A 20,790-nucleotide genomic window follows, 5' to 3' on the forward strand; every position below is an offset into this window, starting at 1 on the left:
GGCAGGGGGTATTACCAGTATGCTGGGCGTGGGGGAGTGAGGGTAGGTGAAACTTGGGGGGGAAGTTCCACTGGCCACACTAACCCCCTACCCAGGGTGGTAGCGTCCCCTCTTGGTGGTAGATGGGTGGGTGTAGGTGGGGGCAGGGGGTATTATCAGTATGCTGGGCATGGGGAAGTGAGGGCAGATGAAACTTGGGGGGAAGTTCCACTGGCCACACTAACCCCCTACCCAGGGTGGTAGAGTCCCCTCTTGGTGGTAGATGAGTGGGTGTAGGTGGGGGCAGGGGGTATTACCAGTATGCTGGGCGTGGGGGAGTGAGGGTAGGTGAAACTTGGGGGGAAGTTCCACTGGCCACACTAACCCCCTACCCAGGGTGGTAGCGTCCCCTCTTGGTGGTAGATGGTTGGGTGTAGGTGGGGGCAGGGGGTATTACCAGTATGCTGGGCATGGGGGAGTGAGGGCAGATGAAACTTGGGGGGAAGTTCCACTGGCCACACTCACCCCATGCCCAGGTGGTAGCGTCCCCTCTTGGTGGTAGAAGAGTGGGTGTATTGGGTTGTGAGGCAGTTGATCCAGAGGAAGGCGAAAAACCCCAGCAAAGCATGATCCAATGTGCTCCAGCTGGGGAAAAAATTCCTTCCTGATCCCCCGAGAGGCAATCGAATATTTCCTGGATCGGCCCTGTGTGTGGGGGAGGGTGGGCAATTGGAGCCCCACCCTCGGTGGTAGGTGAGTGGAGATGTGGGTGTCAGTGTGTGGAGAGCGGGGGAGGAGGCACCATCCCCCACACAGAGCTCTGGAGGGAGGAGCCATTGTCCGGACTACAGCCGGGTCACGGCGTGTCTGTGTGATCTGCCTCCTCTGTTCAGGCTCTAAAGCAACTACAAGTCCCAGCAATCTGGGAGTTGTAGTTCCTCAGAGCCTGAGCAGAGGAGGCAGGTTCCCCGGACACACAGACACGCTGTGACCCGGCTGTAGTCCGTACAATGGCTCCTCCCTCCGGAGTTCTGTGGTGGAGATGTTTCCTGGATCGACCCCGTGTGTGGGGGAGGGCGAGCAATTGGAGCCCCACCCTCGGTGGTAGGTGAGTGGAGATGTGGGTGTCAGTGTGTGGAGAGCGGGGGAGGAGGGACCATCCCCCACACAGAGCTCTGGAGGGAGGAGCCATTGTCCGGACTACAGCCGGGTCACAGCGTGTCTGTGTGATCTGCCTCCTCTGCTCAAGCTCTAAAGGAACTACAAGTCCCAGCAATCTCTGTCCACATGAGGAACTACAATTCCCAGCATGCACTGTGTAAGTGATGGGGGTTCAGCTCCCAGCCTGGAATAAGATGCTGTGGGACTACATATCCCAGCATGATCTCTATGGAGATATTACAGGTCCAGTGATCTCTACATACCCCAGTCTGCTCCCCGGCCCCTCCCCCTCCTCAGGGGGAATTGCACTTCCCCAGTCCCGATCAGCCCTCCCCCATCCTGGGGGGAGGGGACCCACCACCTGTGGTGGGAGAGGATGGTGGGGTGCAATTACCCCTGAGGAGGGGGAGGGTAGCAGGCTGGGGTATGTAGAGATTGCTGGGACTTGTAGTACATCTATAGAAGAAATCATGCTGGGATATGTAGTCCTGTAACATCCTATTCCAGGCTGGGAGCTGAACCCCCATTACTTACACAGTACATGCTGGGAGTTGTAGTTCCTCATGTGGACAGAGATTGCTGGGAGTTGTAGTTCTTCAGAGGTTGAGCAGAGGAGGCAGGTTCCCCGGACACACAGACACGCTGTGACCCGGCTGTAGTCCGGACAATGGCTCCTCCCTCCGGAGCTCTGTGTTGGAGATGTTTCCTCCTCTCCGCTCTCCTCGCACTGACGCGCTCCCTTCCCCCGCTCGGCTATTTATCTGATCAAGCCGTGACGTCACAAGTGTAACGGCTCCAGCCTCCAGCTCCTGATTGGCTACTCATCCTCTGGTCACGCCCGTCCCATGCGCTGATCACGCCCACTCCCACCTGAGCCGTTAGGTCGCTCTCTGCAGCAGTCACGTGTTGCACGTAACGGTCAGAACGAGGCCACGTGACTTGACAGGAGGAGACGCGTGAAATCCTCCCTGCAGCTACTGCGCGTGTGCGCCTCAGAGACGGCAAAAGGTAAACAAGCCGAGGTGATGATTTCCATGGAAACCATTAGCCCCGTAAATGCCAGACACTGGAGTCCCCACCCCCTGCAGGTTCCCAGCCTATCTCCTGCAGGCTGCTGCTTGAGTGGGCAGGATGGGGGTGTAGCCCATGGAAGAGGGAGGAGTTCCTGGAGGTGCATTACTTTCCAGGCCTGAAACTCCCCCTCGTCAGTGTTGTGGTTGGTCAGGGTGAGTAGGAAGCTTTGTTCAGCTCCTCCCCCCTGAGTCCTGACCTCTGACCCCCCCTCCCTCCAGATCATACTGTCACTGAACTCCAGGCTTTGGATGGAGTAGTACTTCTGCTGGAGGGGGTGAGTGGGGGAGGGGAACAAAGTCACAAAACTTTAGGATTTTGGAGAGAGGTGAATATGAAGCCAGCCTAGAAGTGCAGAGAGTTGTCACTGCAGTGCTGAGCAAGAAGCCATTGAAGACATCTCTATGTCTCTCCATGTGCCAGGAATCTCTGCCCAGCCATTTCTATATACATCCCTCAGGTCCCTGTATACTTCACATAACAAACATTCCTCATCACATTTCTATATACCATCCCTCAGATCCCTGTATACTTCACATAACAAACATTCCTCATCACATTTCTATATCCCATCCCTAAGATCCCTGTATACTTCACATAACAAACATTCCTCATCACATTTCTATATACCCTCCCTAAGATCCCTGTATACTTCACATAACATTCCTCATCACATTTCTATATCCCATCCCTGAGATCCCTGTATACTTCACATAACATTCCTCATCACATTTCTATATCCCATCCCTGAGATCCCTGTATACTTCACATAACATTCCTCATCACATTTCTATATACCATCCCTAAGATCCCTGTATACTTCACATAACATTCCTCATCACATTTCTATATCCCATCCCTAAGATCCCTGTATACTTCACATAACATTCCTCATCACATTTCTATATCCCATCCCTCAGATCCCTGTATACTTCACATAACAAACATTCCTCATCACATTTCTATATCCCATCCCTCAGGTCCCTGTATACTTCACATAACAAACATTCCTCATCACATTTCCTTGTATTTCGCACATAGGGGAACCCGTTCTCTTGAATAGGCCGCCATATATGTGATAAACACATCATAGAGGCTTTAGAAACTTTTAAGGCATGCAGCTTTTCCACAAGACAGAACACACGTCTGATCATCGCATTTGGGGCGCCATTAACAATTATTGGGCACCTCAAGTTCTTTGCGCCATGTATGTAATCTGTTACCGTCCCGTGATCATATATGTAATTTGTGACTGTCCCGTGTGTCATGTATGTAATCTGTGACTGCCCCTTGTGTCATGTATGTAATCTGAGACCACCTCGTGATCATGTATGTCATTTGTGACTGTCCCGTGTGTCATGTATGTAATCTGTGACTGTCCCTTGTGTCATGTATGTAATCTGTGACCATCTCGTGATCATGTATGTAATCTGTGACCGTCCCTTGTGTCATGCATGTAATCTGTGACTGTCCTTTGTGTCATGTATGTAATCTATGACTGTCCGTTGTGTCTTGTATGCAATCTCTGACCATCCCATGTGTCATGTATGTAATCTATGACTGTTCCGTGTGTCATGTATGTAATTTGTGACTGTCCCTTGTGTCATGTATGTAATCAATGACTGTCCCGTGTGTCATGTATGTAATCTATGACTGTCCCGTGTGTCATGTATGTAATCTATGACTATCCCTTGTGTCTTGTATGCAATCTCTGACAATCCCGTGTGTCATGTATGTAATCTATGACTGTCCTGTGTGTCATGTATGTAATTTGTGACTGTCCCTTGTGTCATGTATGTAATCTATGACTGTCCCTTGTGTCTTGTATGCAATCTCTGACCATCCCGTGTGTCATGTATGTAATCTTTGACTGTCCCTTGTGTCATGTATGTAATCTGTGACTGTCCCTTGTGTCATGTATGTAATCTGTGACTGTCCCTTGTGTCATGTATGTAATCTCTGACCGTCCCTTGTGTCATGTATGTAATCTATGACTCTCCCGTGTGTCATGTATGTAATCTGTGACTGTCCCGTGTGTCATAGATGTAATCTATGACACTCCCGTGTGTCATGTATGTAATCTGTGACTGTCCTGTGTGTCATATATATAAAATCTATGATCGTCCCGTGTGTCATGTATGTAATCTCTGACTCTTGTATCATGTATGTAATCTCTGACTGTCCCAAGGGTTTCCCCTGGGGGGGTATTGCTCTCCTCTGATCATACAGAATGGAATCAGGGGGGCCCCAGCTAAACCCCCCTAAAATGTCTGATAGATCCCCCATGAGGGGGCGCTCTGGGCTCCTCCGGGGACAAAGTTCCCCCTTTGGTGTCATAATGAGTGGCGGCAGAATCGCCTCTTGAAGCGCACATGTGACTTTCCCTGACAATGGCGCGGTCATGTGACGCCGTACACAAATCTCATTTCTATCATTTTATCCCACAAATAGCGCTTTTTATTGGTGGGATTTCATCACCTCGCTGCTTTTTTACATTTTTTGCGCCATAAACAGGAAAAAAACTACAGTTTTGAAAAAAAAATTATATCTTTTTACTTCCCGCTATAAAACATTTCCAATAATTGTTTTTTTTTTTTTTTTTTTAAATCGAATTTCTTCATCAATTTAAGCGAAATGTTTTTGGTAAAAATATCCCAATAAGGCCTCTTTCACACGGGGGCGGCGTCGGCGGTAAAGCGCCGCTATTGTTAGCGGCGCTTTACCGTGGGTATTCGGCCGCTAGTGGGGCGATTTTGACCCCCGCTAGCGGCCGAGAAAGGCAGAGGCGCTTTGCCGGTGGAATAGCCGCGCTGTCCCATTGATTTCAATGGGAAGAAGCGGTGAAGGAGCGGTGTATACAACGCTCCTCCACCGCTCCGAAGATGCAGCTAGCAGGACTTTTTTTCCCGGCCTGCTAGCGCACCGCTCCCTCTGGGCTTTCACACTGGAGAGACAGCAGCGCCTGTTTTGGATCGGTTTACAGGCGCTATTTTTAGCGCAATAGCGCCTGCAAACCGCCCCAGTGTGAAAGGGGCCTAAGTGTAAATTGATTGGTTTATAGAAACGTTATCACATCTACAAACTATGCGATATATACTGGATTTTATATTTGTTTATTCATACTAGTAATGGCGGCAATCAGCGACTTCTAGCGGGACTGCAATATTGCGGCGGACAATCTGACACTGACTGACACATTGTGGGAACCAGTGACACCAATACAGTGATCACTACTAATATTATATGCCCAACTGCTGGCCCACGCCGCCCTCTGATGTGACCCGCCACCTCCTGCTCTGGGGTGGCCGGTCAGCAAGCCCAGATCACGGGTTCTCCGACCCGCCATCCCCGAGAATTGTGTGAATGGAGCCGTCGCTAGAGTAAGCATGCGGCTGCAGTAGAGAGCAGAGCCAATGAGTCCTGTATAGTGCCGGCTCTTGTCACAGGCGGAGTGATACCAAATGTACTCTGCCTGGGACACCAGCCGCCAGCGATACCCACCAGGAGTACCCAGCAGCAATAACCGCTAGCAGTAACTGCTAACAGTACCCACCAGTAGTACCAGCAAAACCCACCAGCACCCGCCAACAGTACCCACCAGCAGTATCCACAATACCCGCCAGAAGTACCAGCAAAACCGACCATCTGTATTCATCCAGGGGGACAGCCAGCAGCAGCCGCCAGCCATACCCGCCTGGGGGACAGCAACCGCCAACGATACCTGCAGGAATCCTGAGGAAGAAGTGAAGATTGAGGTCAGTTTTTAATAAAAAATCAAACAGCAATGGGGATATCTGCACTCTGCACTCGCTACACTGGGCTGCTTTCACATTGATCTGCAGGTGCGGTGCAATGTACCTGTACTGACCCATAGACTTCTGTTATTACCTGTACTGATCCATAGACTTCTATTATTACCTGTACTGACCCATAGACTTCTGTTATTACCTGTACTGACCCATAGACTTCTGTTATTACCTGTACTGAGCCATAGACTTCTATTATTACCTGTACTGACCCATAGACTTCTGTTATTACCTGTACTGACCCATAGACTTCTGTTATTACCTGTACTGAGCCATAGACTTCTGTTATTACCTGTACTGAGCCATAGACTTCTGTTATTACCTGTGAGCCACAGACTTCTGTTATTACCTGTACTGACCCATAGACTTCTATTATTACCTGTACTGACCCACAGACTTCTGTTATTACCTGTACTGACCCATAGACTTCTATTATTACCTGTACTGATCTATAGACTTCTGTTATTACCTGTACTGAGCCATAGACTTCTGTTATTACCTGTACTGACCCATAGACTTCTGTTATTACCTGTACTGACCCATAGACTTCTGTTATTACCTGTACTGACCCATAGACTTCTATTATTACCTGTACTGACCCATAGACTTCTATTATTACCTGTACTGACCCATAGACTTCTATTATTACCCGTACTGAGCCATAGACTTCTGTTATTACCTGTACTGACCCATAGACTTCTGTTATTACCTGTACTGACCCATAGGCTTCTGTTATTACCTGTACTGACCCATAGACTTCTGTTATTACCTGAACTGATCCATAGACTTCTGTTATTACCTGTACTGACCCATAGGCTTCTGTTATTACCCGTACTGAGCCATAGACTTCTATTATTACCCGTACTGAGCCATAGACTTCTGTTATTACCTGTGGGTTTGGTGTGCTTTCAGAAAGTGCATCACACCTGCAGGATATAATAGAATTCTATGGCAAAGTGCAGCTAACCCACAGGAAAGCCACAGGCGCACTGCGCTGAACCCACGGTGCAGGTAAACTGTAGCACATCAGTGTGAAAGCAGCCTTAGCACTCAATCATACAATCGGTCCCTGCTTTGCAGGGAACCGAAATCCCGCACATCCCCCACTGACAGGACAGAGCTCTGCCTTGTTTACATAGGCAGAGCTCTGTTCTGTGTCTCTCCTCGCTAATCAGCAGGTGTCGGAGGACATGCATTGGCTGGAGGACATGCTTACTTACCTCCTCTATGCAGTTGGTTTTGCACAGAGCAGCCCGGATCCTCCTCTTCTCGGGTCCCTCATCGGTGCTCCTGGCCCCTTCCTCCTGTTGAGTGCCCACACAGCAAGCAGCTTGCTATGGGGGCACCTGAGCCGAGTCACCAGGGCCGCTGTTAGAAATCATGGGGCCTCCGCACAGCCTACCTGATGGGGCCTCTTTCAACCACACCCTTGACCCCACCCCTGACCTCGGCTCAAAACAAAATGCAGGTTTGTTGCCATTTACATATATGTGTGTGTGTTTGCAATTGCACAAAGGAGTGGGGGCAGTTTAAATTGTATTTTTTTTTTTTTAAATAAAAAAATCTTACACTGTATCTTTTACATTTTTTTTTCTTTGTTCTTTCCTTTCACAAGGGATGTACAACATCCCTTGTGATAGTATAGGCCATGACAGGTCCTGTTTATGGAGATATCTGGGGTCTTTTAGACCCTCTTATCTGTCCTCTGGCCTCCAAAGCACCTGATCAAACCAAGATCAGTCTGATCAGATGCTTGTTCAGGCCGGTAATGGATTGTTTACATGATAACAAAACCGGAAGTGATACAATTCTCGCCACTCCTGGTTTGTGACGTCAAACTCCTGGTTTGTGATGAACGACATCCACCCCTCTCACTGTGTCTCAGGAACTGGATGCTACTGGTCCCATCTTAAAGGTGGTGGTTGAGGGACCCCCTTCCACTGCCTGGAAAAATAATCCAGCGGCTTCTTAGCCACTAGGATTACTTTTAGTTTGTGCAGAATTGCTGGGGCTAAAAAATGATATCATTGCTGCAGTGATGACCGAGATATCACCCTTCCAATCCAGAGATGTACTGGTACATCGCTGGACGGGAAGAGGTTAAAGTGGATTTGTTTGGAGGGCAGTAAAAACGCAGCTCTGCTGCACATCTTTACTGCTCCACCCAAATGAAGTGTAAAGTAGCAGCATCTCACCGTCTTATGATCATCAGCATTACAGTAATCACACAGACAGCACAGTAAGCAGGTGCCCTATCATGGCTCTATCATGGCCCTATCATGGCTCAAACATATCCCTATCATGGTCCTATCATGGCCCTATCATATCCCTATTATGGCCCTATCATGGCCCTACCATAGCTCTATCATATCCCTATCATGCCTCTACCATGGCCCTATCATGGCCTTATCATAGCGCTATCATATCCCTACCATGGCTTTACCATGGTTCTACCATGGCCCTATTATATCCCTATAATGCCTCTATCGTGCCTCTACCATGGCCCCACCATGGCTCTATCATATCTCTATCATATCCCTATCATGCCTATATCATGCCTCTATCATGGCTATATCATTCCTCTATCATGGCTCTATCATATCCCTATCATGGCTATATCATGCCTCTATCATGGCTATATCATGCCTCTATCATGGCCCTATCATGGCTCTATCATGCCTCTATCATGGCTATATCATGCCTCCTATCATGGCCCTATCATATCCCTATCATGGCTATATCATGCCTCTATCATGGCTATATCATGGTTTTATCATGGCCCTATCATATCCCTATTAAGCCCTATCATGGCCTTATCATAGCCCTATCATAGCTCTATAATATCTCTATCATGGCTCTATCATAGCTCTATAATTTCTCTATCATATCCCTATCATATCCCTATCATGGCCCTACCATGGTTTTATCATAGCTCTATCATACCCCTACCATGGCCCTATCATAGCTCTATAATATCTCTATCATATCCCTATCATGGCTCTATCATAGCTCTATAATATCTCTATCATATCCCTATCATGGCCCTACCATGGTTTTATCATAGCTCTATCATATCCCTATCATGGCTCTATCATAGCTCTATACTATCTCTATCATATCCCTATCATGGCTCTATCATAGCTCTATACTATCTCTATCATATCCCTATCATGGCTCTATCATAGCTCTATAATATCTCTATCATATCCCTATCATGGCCCTATCATAGCTCTATAATATCTCTATCATATCCCTATCATGGCCCTATCATAGCTCTATAATATCTCTATCATATCCCTATCATGGCTCTATCATGGCTCTGCTTTTGAATGAACAAAAGACTATTTAAATTTAAAAAAAAAAAAATTCTAAAACGAAATTCGAAAGAACGAAAAACATTTGGATAATTTTGTTTTTCGTATTTTCTAACATAATTAAATTATTAACCATTATTATAGGTTATTATTATTTATTAACTATTAAGTTATAGGTATTGGAATTTCCTTTCAAATTTGGCAAACCGAACGTAACGAATTTATCTGAAATAACGAATGTCGCAATAATCACACAGACAGCACAGTAAGCAGGTGCTCTATCATGGCTCTATCATGGCTCTATCATGGCTCTATCATTGCCCTATCATGGCTCTATCATGGCTCTATCATATCCCTATCATGGTCCTATTATGGCCCTATCATGCCTCTATTATGGCTATATCATATCCCTATCATGGCCCTACCATGGTTTTATCATGGCTATATCATATCCCTATCATGGTCCTATCATGGCCCTATCCTATCCCTATTATGGCCCTATCATGGCCTTATCATAGCTTTATCATATCCCTATCATGGCCCTATTATATCCCTATCATGAATCTATCATGCCTCTATCATGCCTCTACCATGGCCCTACCATGGCTCTATCATATCTCTGTCATATCCCTATCATGGCTATATCATGCCTCTATCATGGCTATATCATGCCTCTATCATGGCTATATCATATCCCTATCATGGCTATATCATATCCCTATCATGGCTATATCATGCCTCTATCATGGCCCTATCATGGCTCCATCATATCCCTATCATGGCTATATCATGCCTCTATTATGGCTATATCATGGCCTTATCATGGCTCTATCATATCCCTATCATGGCCCTACCATGGTTTTATCATGGCCCTATCATATCCCTATTATGGCCCTATAATGGCCTTATCATGGCCTTATCATGGCCCTATCATAGCTCTATAATATCTCTATCATATCCCTATCATGGCCCTATCATAGCTCTATAATATCCCTATCATATCCCTATCATGGCCTTACCATGGCCCTATCATGGCTCTATCATATCCCTATCATGGCTATATCATAGCTCTATAATATCTCTATCATATCCCTATCATGGCTCTATCATAGCTCTATAATATCCCTATCATATCCCTATCATGGCCCTACCATGGCTCTATTATGGCTATATCATGGCAGTGGCGTAGCGTGGGTTGTCAGCACCCGGGGCAAGGCAAGTAATTTGCGCCCCCCCTAACCTGCGGACTTCCTATCCCTGAGTCCCTTCAAATACAATAGTACTGACCTACCTGATTCCTATACTGACCACTACACTACATTGTCCACTACACTGAGAACTACACTGTCCACTACACTACATTGTCCACTACACTGACCACTATACTATATTGTCCACTATACTACACTGACCACTATACTGACCACTATACTATACTGTCCACTATACTACACTGACCACTATACTGTCCACTACACTGACCACTACACTGTCCACTATACTACACTACACTGTCCACTATACTACACTGTCCACTATACTACACTACACTGTCCACTATACTACACTACACTGTCCACTATACTACACTGTCCACTATACTACACTACACTGTCCACTATACTGCACTACACTGTCCACTATACTACACTATACTGACCACCATACTACACTACACTGACCACTATACTACACTGTCCACTATACTACACTACACTGACCACTATACTACACTACACTGTCCTCCATACTACACTGTCCACCATACTACATTATACTGACCACCATACTACACTGTCCACTATACTACATTAAACTGTCCACTATACACTGACCACTATACTACACTGACCACTATACTACACTATACTGACCACCATACTACACTGTCCACTATACTACACTGTCCACTATACTACATTACACTGACCACCATACTACACTACACTGTCCACTATACTACACTACACTGTCCACTATACTACACTACACTGTCCACTATACTATACTGTCCACTACACTACACTGACCTCTATACTAAACTACACTATACTGACCACTATACTAACCACTATACTACACTATCCACTATACTACACTATACTGACCATCATACTACACTACACTGTCCACTATACTACACTGTCCACTATACTGACCACCATACTACACTACACTGACCACTACACTGTCCATTATACTATACTGACCACTATACTACACTACACTGTCCACTACACTATACTGACCACTATACTGTCCACTACACTAACCACCATACTGACCACTATACTACACTACACTGACCTCCATACTAAACTACACTATACTGACCACTATGCTAACCACTATACTATACTACACTAACCACTATACTGTACTATACTGACCACCATACTACACTGTCCACTATACTACACTACACTGACCACTACACTATACTGTCCACTACACTGCCCCCCATACTGACCACTACCCTACACTGACCTCCATACTAAACTACACTATACTAACCACTATACTATACTGACCACTATACTGTCCACTATACTGACCACTATACTACACTACACTGTCCACTATACTGACCACTATACTACACTACACTGTCCACTATACTGACCACTATACTACACTATACTGTCCACTATACTGACCACTATACTACACTACACTGTGCACTATACTGACCACTATACTACACTATACTGTCCTGCCTACAGTCTCTCTCTCTCACCCCGCCGCCCCCCCGGCCAGTAACAAGACTCTCACGAGGGAGTCTCACTCACCTTCTTATCCTGGCCTGCATCAGTCCGGATGAGGAGGAGAAGACAGCGGCGGCTCACGTTGTTTCTTCTCTCCCCTGCACTCTGCCTGCTGCCATGTTCAGTGTCCAGCACACTGTGATTGGGCGTATGGGGGGTCATGTGCGGAGGCGGGACTTCAGCAGCGATCGAGGACAGGCCAGCCCTACGCCTCACATGACCCCCATACGCCCAATCACAGGGCGCCGGACACTTAACATGGCGGCCGGAGCGCAGGGTACACAGGAATTTGAAATTAGGAGGAGGCAGCCAGTGGCACATACTGACGCCCCCCTAAATGTCGCGCCCGGGGCCACGGCACCCCCTGCACCCCCCATGCTACGCCACTGTATCATGGCCTTATCATGGCTCTATCATATCCCTATCATGGCCCTACCATGGTTTTATCATGGCCCTATGATATCCCTATTATGGCCTTATCATGGCCCTATCATGGCCCTATCATAGCTCTATAATATCTCTATCATATCCCTATCCTGGCCCTATCATGGCTCTATAATATCTCTATCATATCCCTATCATGGCTCTATCATATCCCTATCATGGCTCTATCATATCCCTATTATGGCCCTATCATGGCCTTATCATGGCCCTATCATAGCTCTATAATATCTCTATCATATCCCTATCATGGCTCTATCATGGCTCTGCTTTTGAAGGAACGAAAGACTATTTGAATTTAAAAAAAAAAAAAAAAATCTAAAACGAAATTCGAAAGAACGAAAAACATTTGGATAATTTTGTTTTTCGTATTTTCTAACATAATTAAATTATTAACCATTATTATAGTTTTTATTATTATTATTTATAAACTATTAAATTATAGGTATTGGAATTTCCTTCCAAATTTGGCAAACTGAACGTAACGAATTTTTCTGAAATAACGAATGCCGCATCTAAATGAAATGATCTGATAAACGAAAAAAAAAAAAAAAATTAAACGAGCACTTACTGTGCTGCCTGTGTGATTTATTATAATATTGATACCCTGCTGTGCTGGGAGTTCTATAATAGGACACAGTGAGGGTTCAATGCTCTATTATTCACTCGCTGTGTCCAGTGCAGCTACGCTCTCCTTCTGATGTTCCCTGTCAGCCTTTTACGTCACGTAAGGGATTTAACAAGACTCGTGGCCACTCATTAAAATTAGAAGAAAAGCAGTTTTACTGCATAGAGGGTTCTTTACTGTAAGAGCGGCAAGGATGTGGAATCCCCTTCCACAGGCGGTGGTCTCAGCGGGGAGCATCGATAATTTCAAAAAAACTATTAGATAAGCACCTGAACGACCGCAACATACAGGGATATACAATGTAATACTGACATATAATCACACACATAGGTTGGCCTTGATGGACTTGTCTTTTTTTAACCTCACCTACTATGTAACTATGTTTTTTGAGAAGTGCAGCTCCTTACGTTTATCTATTTATGATTGTGTACATTTCACTTTGAGCTGCAGCTGTAGTTGTTGGTTTGGAAACAGCGCAGTTTTTTTCTTTTACATACTACAGGAGACGGTCAGAGACTGCAGACATTATACAGGAGATGGTCAGAGACTGCAGACATAATACAGGAGATGGTCAGAGACTGCAGACATGGTATAGGGGATGGTCAGAGACTGCAGACATGATATAGGAGATGGTTAGAGACTGCAGACATTATACAGGAGATGGTCAGAGACTGCAGACATAATACAGGAGATGGTCAGAGACTGCAGACATGATACAGGAGATGGTCAGAGACTGCAGACATGGTATAGGGGATGGTCAGAGACTGCAGACATGATATAGGAGATGGTTAGAGACTGCAGACATAGTACAAGAGACGGTCAGAGACTGCAGACATGATACAGGAGACGGTCAGAGACTGCAGACATGATACAGGAGATGGTCAGAGACTGCAGACATATTACAGGAGACGGTCAGAGACTGCAGACATGATACAGGAGATGGTCAGAGACTGCAGACATATTACAGGAGATGGTCAGAGACTGCAGACATGATACAAGAGATGGTCAGAGACTGCAGACATATTACAGGAGATGGTTAGAGACTGCAGACATATTACAGGAGATGGTCAGAGGCTGCAGACATATTACAGGAGATGGTCAGAGACTGCAGACATATTACAGGAGATGGTCAGAGACTGCAGAAATATTACAGGAGATGGTCAGAGACTGCAGAGATGATACAGGAGATGGTCAGAGACTGCAGAGATGATACAGGAGATGGTCAGAGACTGCAGACATGATACAGGAGACGGTCAGAGACTGCAGACATGATACAGGAGACGGTCAGAGACTGCAGACATACTACAGGAGACGGTCAGGGACTGCAGACATAATACAGGAGATGGTCAGAGACTGCAGACATGATACAGGAGATGGTCAGAGACTGCAGACATGATACAGGAGATGGTCAGAGACTGCAGACATGATACAGGAGATGGTCAGAGACTGCAGACATGATACAGGAGATGGTCAGAGACTGCAGACATATTACAGGAGACGGTCAGAGACTGCAGACGTAATACAGGAGACGGTCAGAGACTGCAGACATAATACAGGAGACGGTCAGAGACTGCAGACATGATACAGGAGATGGTCAGAGACTGCAGACATGATACAGGAGACGGTCAGAGACTGCAGACATGATACAGGAGACGGTCAGAGACTGCAGACATGATACAGGAGACGGTCAGAGACTGCAGACATGATACAGGAGACGGTCAGAGACTGCAGACATGATACAGGAGACGGTCAGAGACTGCAGACATGATACAGGAGACGGTCAGAGACTGCAGACATATTACAGGAGATGGTCAGACACTGCAGACATGATACAGGAGACGGTCAGAGACTGCAGACATAATACAGGAGACGGTCAGAGACTGCAGACATGGTACAGGAGAAGGTCAGAGACTGCAGACATGATACAGGAGATGGTCAGAGACTGCAGACATAATACAGGAGACGGTCAGAGACTGCAGACATGATACAGGAGAAGGTCAGAGACTGCAGACATGATACAGGAGATGGTCAGAGACTGCAGACATGATACAGGAGATGGTCAGAGACTGCAGACATGATACAGGAGACGGTCAGAGACTGCAGACATAATACAGGAGACGGTCAGAGACTGCAGACATGGGCCCATGGTTTTATCATGGCCCTATCATATCCCTATTATGGCCCTATCATGGCCTTATCATGGCCCTATCATGGCCCTATCATAGCTCTATAATATCTCTATCATATCCCTATCATGGCTCTATCATATCCCTATCATGGCTCTATCATATCCCTATCATGGCCCTATCATAGCTCTATAATATCTCTATCATATCCCTATCATGGCTCTATCATGGCTCTGCTTTTCAATGAACGAAAGACTATTTGAATTTAAAAAAAAAAAAATTTCTAAAACGAAATTCGAAAGAACGAAAAACATTTGGATAATTTAGTTTTTCGTATTTTCTAACATAATTAAATTATTAACCATTATTATAGTTTTTATTATTATTATTTATAAACTATTAAATTATAGGTATTGGAATTTCCTTGCAAATTTGGCAAACTGAACGTAACGAATTTTTCTGAAATAACGAATGCCGCATCTAAATGAAATGATCTGATAAACGAAAAAAAAAAAAAAATTAAACGAGCACTTACTGTGCTGCCTGTGTGATTTATTATAATATTGATACCCTGCTGTGCTGGGAGTTCTATAATAGGACACAGTGAGGGTTCAATGCTCTATTATTCACTCGCTGTGTCCAGTGCAGCTACGCTCTCCTTCTGATGTTCCCTGTCAGCCTTTTACGTCACGTAAGGGAATTTAACAAGACTCGTGGCCACTCATTAAAATTAGAAGAAAAGCAGTTTTACTGCATAGAGGGTTCTTTACTGTAAGAGCGGCAAGGATGTGGAATCCCCTTCCACAGGCGGTGGTCTCAGCGGGGAGCATCGATAATTTCAAAAAAACTATTAGATAAGCACCTGAACGACCGCAACATACAGGGATATACAATGTAATACTGACATATAATCACACACATAGGTTGGCCTTGATGGACTTGTCTTTTTTTAACCTCACCTACTATGTAACTATGTTTTTTGAGAAGTGCAGCTCCTTACGTTTATCTATTTATGATTGTGTACATTTCACTTTGAGCTGCAGCTGTAGTTGTTGGTTTGGAAACAGCGCAGTTTTTTTCTTTTACATACTACAGGAGACGGTCAGAGACTGCAGACATTATACAGGAGATGGTCAGAGACTGCAGACATGATACAGGAGATGGTCAGAGACTGCAGACATAATACAGGAGATGGTCAGAGACTGCAGACATGATACAGGAGATGGTCAGAGACTGCAGACATGGTATAGGGGATGGTCAGAGACTGCAGACATGATATAGGAGATGGTTAGAGACTGCAGACATAGTACAGGAGATGGTCAGAGACTGCAGACATAGTACAGGCGATGGTCAGAGACTGCAGACATAGTACAAGAGACGGTCAGAGACTGCAGACATGATACAGGAGATGGTCAGAGACTGCAGACATGGTACAGGGGATGGTCAGAGACTGCAGACATGATATAGGAGATGGTTAGAGACTGCAGACATAGTACAGGAGATGGTCAGAGACTGCAGACATAGTACAGGAGATGGTCAGAGACTGCAGACATAGTACAGGAGATGGTCAGAGACTGCAGACATAGTACAGGAGATGGTCAGAGACTGCAGACATAGTACAAGAGACGGTCAGAGACTGCAGACATGATACAGGAGATAGTCAGAGACTGCAGACATGATACAGGAGATGGTCAGAGACTGCAGACATATTACAGGAGACGGTCAGAGACTGCAGACATGATACAGGAGATGGTCAGAGACTGCAGACATATTACAGGAGATGGTCAGAGACTGCAGACATGATACAAGAGATGGTCAGAGACTGCAGACATATTACAGGAGATGGTCAGAGACTGCAGACATATTACAGGAGATGGTCAGAGGCTGCAAACATATTACAGGAGATGGTCAGAGACTGCAGACATATTACAGGAGATGGTCAGAGACTGCAGAAATATTACAGGAGATGGTCAGAGACTGCAGAGATGATACAGGAGGTGGTCAGAGACTGCAGACATGATACAGGAGATGGTCAGAGACTGCAGACATGATACAGGAGATGGTCAGAGACTGCAGACATGATACAGGAGACGGTCAGAGACTGCAGACATGATACAGGAGACGGTCAGAGACTGCAGACATGATACAGGAGAAGGTCAGAGACTGCAGACATGATACAGGAGATGGTCAGAGACTGCAGACATGATACAGGAGATGGTCAGAGACTGCAGACATATTACAGGAGATGGTCAGAGACTGCAGACATGATACAGGAGACGGTCAGAGACTGCAGACATAATACAGGAGACGGTCAGAGACTGCAGACATGATACAGGAGATGGTCAGAGACTGCAGACATGATACAGGAGACGGTCAGAGACTGCAGACATGATACAGGAGACGGTCAGAGACTGCAGACATGATACAGGAGATGGTCAGAGACTGCAGACATAGTACAGGAGATGGTCAGAGACTGCAGACATATTATAGGAGATGGTCAGAGACTGCAGACATGATACAGGAGATGGTCAGAGAATTTGGGCATTTAATGTCCAATTGAACTTTCAGTTAAAATCAGCTAAATGCATTTCAGGTGCATCAAAATAAAAGATCCCCCTCCCTCCCTCCCTCCATCCTTTCTTTCCCCCTCTCCTCCCCCCTTCTTCCCTACTTGTCATCTTCCATCCCTTATTTTCCTTTTCCTAGTCCTTTCTCCCCCCCCCCTCCCCTCACTCCCTTTCACTTAAATTATTTTTTATAGTAGATTTATATTTCACTTAGGATATTTTCATTTATTCATTTTTGCACTACTCCTTTGGCTAGATTCCAGCCGAACAATTTTTTCGGGCCCTATTTGGCGTCTCCCTATGTGCACTACCCAGTGACGGTTTTTCTTGACATTGAGTCGCAGGCAAAAGATCCTCATATGGGTGAGCGATTGGTGATGGGCGTGGTAGTCGACAGCCGACTCTACCGTGCCATTATTATTTTTATTTCCTATTTTTTTTTTTGTATTGTATTCTAAGTCAATGTAATGTTTTTAATTTTCTTTCGTTCTATGCAGTGTTACATCTAATTGTTCTTTAAAACATCCCTTGATGAGCCCAGAGTGGCGAAACATGTCGGGACAATCACTCCAATGATATTTCCGAGTGATTCAATGTTGTCATCTGCTTTGAATTCTAGATGTTTCCTTGTACATGTGTACATAACTTATACAGTGGAACCTTGGATTAGGAGCATAATCCGTTCCAGGAGAATGCTCGTGTTCCAAAGTACTCGCATATCAAAGCGAGTTTTCCCATGGAAGTCAACGGAAACGAAAATAATTCATTCCGCATTGACTTCAATGGGATGCAATACCGCATGCGGGCAGAGGCGGGGGGGGGGGGAGGCTGGAGAGCCTCTGAAACGGCCGAAAAGGCCTGAGAACAGTTCGGCTGACCTCGGCAAACCTCGGAAAGACTTCCTACCCGAGATTTGCCGAGGTCAGCCGTGCTGTACTCGGGGCCTTTCCATGCATTTCCGGACGTTCGGCTCTGCTTGGCTCCGGCGCCCCCCCCCACCTCAGGCCAAAAGCGGTACTGCCCACCGCTTTGGCCTGAATTGTGCTCGTTTTGCGAGACAACACTCATAAACTGAGTTACGTTTTTTTAAAAATACAGTGCTTGTATTGCGAAACGCTCGTTAACCGCTTTACTCGCAATCTGAGGTTCCACTGTACCAAAAAAAACTTTTAACTTTGTCTTGTATGTAGCAATAAAAATCTTGTCATTTTTTTTATACATATTGCGGAGTATTGAAATGACTTCTTCTTGTTTTGCCGGCACCCTCAAAAATTTCCCTTGTCTACACTTATCTACAGGGATGTTGGTGCCATTTCCTTGTCATTGTCACCTACCCACATTGCTACTTCCCAAAAGATGCGCAAAGTTTTACAGTTGTGTTTCTTTTTCTTTTTTTTTTTATAAAGCAGCCACAGCCTGAGTAGAAAATCCTGTCCTCTGCCAGCATGCTGCAGAGTGGCACTCTTGCTGTGGTCTTCAGAGGCTCAACACAACCCCTATAAGCCTCTCAATTGAAAAGCTCCTGCTCCCTGCTGATTGGAGAGCTCCTGGTCTGACTCAGCGGGGGGGGGGGGGGGGGGGGGGGGCATGTGCAGAGAGGCTGCTGCTTCCGCATACAGGGAGCATGGGTGCTACTCTGCAGCATGCTGGCAGGGGACTGGCTTTTCTACTCAGGCTGTGCACACCTTTTGCTTTTATGAACCTGACATGTATTTAGCAGATTTAAACTAAAAGTTCAATTGGCCTTTAACTGCTGGAAGTCAGTCTAGGCAAGAACATACAAACACAGTTGGCAGGGGCCCAGGGGCTGCACATTGAACTGCCAAAGGGCCACCAGTTGGGCACCAGGGGGTTAGAACCTCTGTCAAAATTGCTATTGGTGTTTGTGTCCCCATTGGGAACATTCACCCTGATTTCCTGTCCCAGTGAATGCACAGGAAATTACGTTTTCTGATTGGAAGAAATCTCTTTCTGAATACCTGATCTTTTGTTTCTCTTCCAGTTATTGAAGGACGCTTCCCTGAATGCAGATGATGGTTGTTTTCTTCAGCAGCCTTCAGGCTTTTCCAAAGACCTCCAAACTCCTGGCCCATCTCCATGGAGCCTCTTTCCGCTTATAACCTCAGTACGAGGCTCGGCCTGCACACATCCAGCCAATGGCAGAAGAGGGAGGCCAAGGAAAGAATCCTTATCACCGCAGTGCAGCGTCACTGCTAGGAAATAAAGAAGACCCCTGTGCCTGAGACTGTACTGGTCTAAATACCACCAATCGTGCAACTTTGTCCATAGGCAGTGTCATCGGTCTGGAAACTCTGATGCAGCCGGCTATGTTGGGGCCTCGAAAAAAAATGTTGGTTTCCTCCTTCGACCTATTAAAATATATCTGAACTGTTCACTTGTGGTGTGTGGAGCATCTACCACAGATCTCTAGCCAGCAAAGGGGACCTTATTCAATTCTGTTTGTAACATATTAACCACTTGCTGCCTGCTGGGGCATTTTTTTTTACTTTTTCACTTAGAACCCCCAAGTATTAGTGCCTTGAAAAAGTATTCATACCCCTTGACATTTTCCACATTTTGTCATGTTACAACCAGAAATGTATTGGGATTTTATGTGATAGACCAACACAAAGTGGCACATAATTGTGAAGTGGAAGGAAAATGATAAATGGTTTTCAACATTTTTCACAATAAAATATGTGAAAAGTGTGGGGGGCATTTGTATGGCGCCCCCCTGAGTCAATACTTTGTAGAACCTCCTTTCTCTACAATTACAGCTGCAAGTTTTTTTGGGGATGTCTCTACCAGCTTTGCACTTCTAGAGAGGGACATTTTTGCCCATTCTTCTTTGCAAAATATCTCAAGCTCTGTCCGATTGGATGGAGAACGTCTGTGAACAGCAATTTTCAAGTCTTTCCACAGATTCTCAATG

The 20,790-nt window shown here is 45.6% G+C and overlaps 1 long non-coding RNA gene across 1 annotated transcript; it reads left to right on the top strand.

Moving 5' to 3' along the window:
* Positions 1 to 2,395: 2,395 nt before the first annotated feature.
* Positions 2,396 to 20,251, top strand: LOC141147183 (uncharacterized). The gene is made up of 3 exons (XR_012245025.1): positions 2,396 to 2,488; positions 5,871 to 5,966; positions 19,861 to 20,251. It is a non-coding gene; the product is annotated as an uncharacterized lncRNA (long non-coding RNA).
* The last annotated feature ends 539 nt before the right edge of the window (positions 20,252 to 20,790 follow it).

This window comes from Aquarana catesbeiana, linkage group LG06 (assembly GCF_042186555.1).
Source record: "Aquarana catesbeiana isolate 2022-GZ linkage group LG06, ASM4218655v1, whole genome shotgun sequence".
In the NCBI taxonomy this organism is placed as follows: Eukaryota; Metazoa; Chordata; class Amphibia; order Anura; family Ranidae; genus Aquarana; species Aquarana catesbeiana.